The sequence below is a fragment of the Chelonoidis abingdonii genome, chromosome 1 (genome assembly GCF_003597395.2).
Source record: "Chelonoidis abingdonii isolate Lonesome George chromosome 1, CheloAbing_2.0, whole genome shotgun sequence".
Lineage (NCBI taxonomy): Eukaryota > Metazoa > Chordata > Testudines > Testudinidae > Chelonoidis > Chelonoidis abingdonii.
The window spans coordinates 163594155-163599146 of NC_133769.1; positions in this window are offsets into that span (position 1 = coordinate 163594155).

The following is a 4992-nucleotide window of genomic DNA, read 5'->3' on the forward strand; positions in this document are numbered from 1 at the left end:
GGGTTATGATATGAGTCAGGCTTTTTGGTCAGCCCCACCGTCAGTAAAGCCATTTTAAAATGTACACATTTTCTTTTAGAATGAGCCTAACATATTTTGCATTTTCCAGCCTATGTCCCAGGCACCACCATTGAAAAATATTTTCCTTTAGGCTAAAACTGGCCTTGTGGTTTATTTACCATTGGTTTTCCGGGTCTGATCAGGTCAGCAGCAACTGGGAAGTTCCTTGACCTAATTTTTGCAGGCCGCCCCCAGTTCCAGGATAGAAGACTTAGCTCCAGTGCGATCTATTGAGTGTCAGTGGGCCAACTGCTTCCTCCCCTTCAAGAAATCCATTACCTTATTTTTAAGCAAGACTCAATTGGCAGGGGCAGGGAAAATGCCTCCCAGACAGTGTTTGAATGATCAGGTATTAAGGATAGCAATATTCACTAATAAAAATAACACTTCTTTATTTTCCTGCTAAATTTTAGGGATTGGCCTGAGCTGGAAAGTTTCCAAATTTTCCCCAACATTCAGGGCTATTTGAAATTGGGAGTTTGGTTCAAGCTCATTGCTCTAAATTCACGGTAGGCAAACTACAGTGTATGTTGCTGCACTGCTATGTGTTTTATTTATTGCACCTTTAAATCTCTAAGGACTCTGCTATTCAAGACACAGGCAGCCATTTTGTATTTGACAACACAGAATGGCAGAGGAGAGACACGCAATGTGCTCTGAGCATGGAGACAAAACAAGAACAAAAGTGATGAGGATGGGACTGTAAAAAAGTAAAATACAACAACAGCAAAGTAGTAGTGAAGGCATTTTCTAGTTAAAAAGAAAACTAGGAAAGAGAAAACATCCACTTATACAAATATGGAAGAGTTCCAGTTTCCTAGTAAAGCAGAACAATTTGAAATATACTTGCACATGTATAATGGTTACAATTAATGCACCAAACCGGTCTCTTCTAATTTCATAGGAAAATTCCATTTCTTCCACACCAGTGCTAATATAATAGCTTTCCCAAATAGATCTGCAAAGAATCATAGAAATACAGGACTGGAAGTGACCTCAGTAGGTCATCTAATCTAATTGCACTGAGGCAAGACTAAGTATTGTCTAGACCATCCCTGACAGGTATTTGTCTAACCTGATAATCTTCAAATACGCTAAAGACTCTTATAAAGAAGACAGGGATCAATTGTTTTCCATGTCCACTGAAGGTAGGACAAGAAGTAATGGGCCTCATCTGCAGCAAAGGAGAGATAGATTAGATATTAGGAAAAGCTTTCTAACTATAAGGGTAGTTTTGCACCTGAACCAGTTTGAGGAAGACTCAGGAAGCTTGACAACAGCAACGGTAAGGTTTATTGCCCTCATTCTTTCACAGAGTTCACATTCTTCCTTCCCTTCTCCTCCCCCAGTGCGTCCTGGGAATTGTAGTTCCTGGGCTCAAAGCTAATAAAACCACCTAGGAATCAATTTACAAACACAAACTACCTGCACCTAGCTAGATACAACAGGTAGTCAAACTCTGGAATAAGCTTCCAAGTGAGGTTGCAGAATCCCCGTCATTTGAGGTTTTAAAGAACAGATTGGACAAACACCTGTCAGGAATGGTCTAGGTTTTACTTGGTCCTGCGTCAGTTCATGGGGCCGGTCTTGATGACTTTTCAAGGTCCCTTCCAGCCCTACATTTCTATGAGATAATAAACAAAAATTGAGGAAGATCCTTTTGTATTATGTGATAACTAAGTTATGAAAACAGGCAAGAAGAATGCTTGATTACAAGCAGAAAACTATGGGAATGGAACATTCAGGTTGCAATGTGAGAGATAAACATACAAGGGAGAGGAGCTAAGATTTCCGTGGGAAACATTACTCTGATTTTACTGATTTTTGTACAATGAAATAAAAGTGATGGTGGAAAATGGTACTTTCTTACTTCATATACCTGCTCCCTCTGTGCAAAATTTACCCCTGTGCACCAATGAAGTCCCACTCAAGCTCTCAAAACATAGACCTTATGCTGACCCTATGCACAGATACTTTCACCCTATATGATTCAAGACCTGACTTCTCTTTTTACTAACCAACTAGTCTGAATCCTGCATTATGGGGAAGCAAGCTGGAGTCTATTTTGCAATGAGCATTGTCAAAACAACTGTCATCTCACTTCCAGCAGGAGATTTCTTATTGGTGATGTATGAGAAGAGGTAGAAAGAGTCCAGCTGGATTATCAGATACCAAAGGGAGTTTGCAGTGCCGGAGATTAAGAAAAAAAACAAAGAAACAATGTTTGACTCAAACTGAACCTGCTGAATCTGGAAGACAGAGTGAGAGAATAAATATGGACTCTCACAAAGCTATTGGTCAAACCTTGATTACCTAGTCTCCGTGCAGGAAAGCTGAAGGGTTGATATATTCCCTTAGGTTTCACTGGAGCTTTGGTCCCATTGAGTTTTTAAGAGCCAGAAGAATTAATTGCACAAAAGATGTCACTGGAGTTTGGGTGCTCTGCAGGACCAGACTTCTAGCTTTGCAGAGTTTAGGAACTGAGATTCTCACAGCTTAGTCAAGTGGAACTCTTACATGAAGTAGGATTGCAGCTAATAAGCCTATAGGCTTTGCCAAAGCCTGTAAACTCTGCATAACTGAAGGAGCAGACCCAGCAGGCTTGGAAGTCTGCTGTCAAGATTACCCAAGGACCTTGGATTATTTGGGTTGTACATTATTAACAGAAGGACAAATCCTCAAAGCCCCTCTTAGGCAAGACCCACATTGACTGCAGTTTCATTGACTCAAGTCTACATTACAAATTCAAGTCAATCTAAGTTACATTGACATACAGCCACTGCAGTACTTCAATCACTTTTGCACATGTCCACATTCCTCTCCTTATGTTGGTGGTGTGCGTCCTGACTAGGAGAGCTTGCACAGATCTTAACTCCCAGTGTGGGGCATTGTGGGATTCCTTCTGAAAAGCAGCAACAGTAGATGTAAGCAACACAGTGTCTACACTGACACCATGTCAACCTAACTACATCAACCTAAACGCTATGCCTCTCGTGGAGGTGGCATTATGACATCGGTGGGAGCTACCTCAGTGGGAGCTATGTTTTAGTGTAGGCACTTACCGAGTTAGATCGATGTTGACTTAACTCTGTAATGTAGATCAGGGCTCAGTTTGTTACCATGAGAACTTTGCCAGAGTAAAAGCAGTTTCATGCTAGGGATTGTCAGACAGGCTTTCACTGTTGATGATACCTTCCCTGCTAGAGCACAGGGGTAGAGGTGTTCTCCGAGACAGCCTATCAAAGGCATTAAAAATGAAGACCTACAGCCGATCTTTGTTCAGATCAACTACAAACACAAGACTTTTGCTTGTTTTTAATAGATTTATCTAAATAGCCTTAGCAGCAGGTAGAATCTTACTCATTGCTCAGGACAGAAATGTATTTCAGCTTATTTCTTGCATTAGCTGACCAGTTAACAACAAATTAGAGACACACACTTCTGACTCAACACACATGTTTACACAGAATTAAGCAAGCTTGCTGGGCCTCTTGAGAGCATAGACAGTCATTGCCTTGCAAGGGAAAAATATACCACTAAAGGTCATGAGTTTTGCTGATGCTTTAGCCCTACTCAGGTAGCTTCACTGACCAAATTGGCAGCAAACCAATGCCAGCCTTCATCCAGCAACAAGTTGATGAAATGAAGATTTCAGAGTGAGACATCGCTCACCTGTCTGTGGCCTAATAAAGCGGAGAACTTATTCAACCCCAATGTAAGCGAAAGTGGCAGGAAAGCAAATGGGAGGCGCTCCAGAACTTGCCAAGAAAGAACCATAATAATCTTCTTGTGCTTAAAAGGGAAACCAGCAGGCCTGTTTTATGACCAGCTCACCACTGAATTTCAGAAGGGAAAGGGCCTTCCAGTAATGGGATCAGCCAGTTGCCAGACAAGCTCTCCTGCCCCAGTGGCTGGGGATTAATGATATTTCTATATGAAGGGCATTGATAACTGTAAGTGCAATGTAGAATGAAATATTTATGATGTTATTGCAAGTGCTCCAAACTTAGGAACTGTGAGTTCACATAATTCTTTTCACCAGCAGGGTTGCTCACTACTGCATGAAGTATAAGCTCATAAAGCACACTACAGCCTTCAAAGGCCATGGCTTAAGCGCCTGAATGCAGCATTCTAGTCTAGAGAAGGAGGCACTTTTCATGGGGATTTAGTGCTTGTGGAACAGACCTAGAAATTGAAGGTCTCTATCCATAGAACATACACAACATAAGCTCCTCCCACGTTGTATCATTTGTATGCCTCAAACTTCACCGAGGTGAATCACCTCTACAAGTATGAGGGCATTTCAGTCCCCATGGTAGGGACAGGACCTCTGATAAGACTGACACAGGGAGCAATTAAAGCCCATTGTGATGGTGATTTCTGTAATATGGACATCTGTCCTCTGGGAAATGCACTGAAACCATCGATCTGCCATCAGGTGGTAAGAACCCACTGGTAACAACCAACCTTAGATGGATTTGAACTAATGACAGAGAGGAGAGATTTTAACAGCAGATTCCAGAGAAGATAGACTCCATTAGCATGCTGACTGCAGGGCTGCCCAGAGGGGGGGGCAAGTGGGCAATTTGCCCTGGGCCCCGCAGGGGCCCCCGGCCGCGACTGTGTGACTGTGTCTGATACTCCCGTGACGGGGCCCCACTGGCCGAAGCAGCTCTAGTCTCTGTCTCCCGGAAGCAGCAGCAGCAGCTAGGCAACCAGAGACGCTGAGCTGAGGCAGAGCCAGCCGCTGGGGGGGAGGGGGGGTAGAAAGCTACCTGCTCACCTGGAGGAGACAGCTTCTTCTGGTCCGGTGGGAGACTGACAGGATGGAATAATCTCTCAGTGACCTCACTCACCTGAACAGCTGCTGGGACTTCCAACCGTGAGTGTTTGACCCTGTGATTCCCCCTAGGTTTGTAATATTGGGGTGGT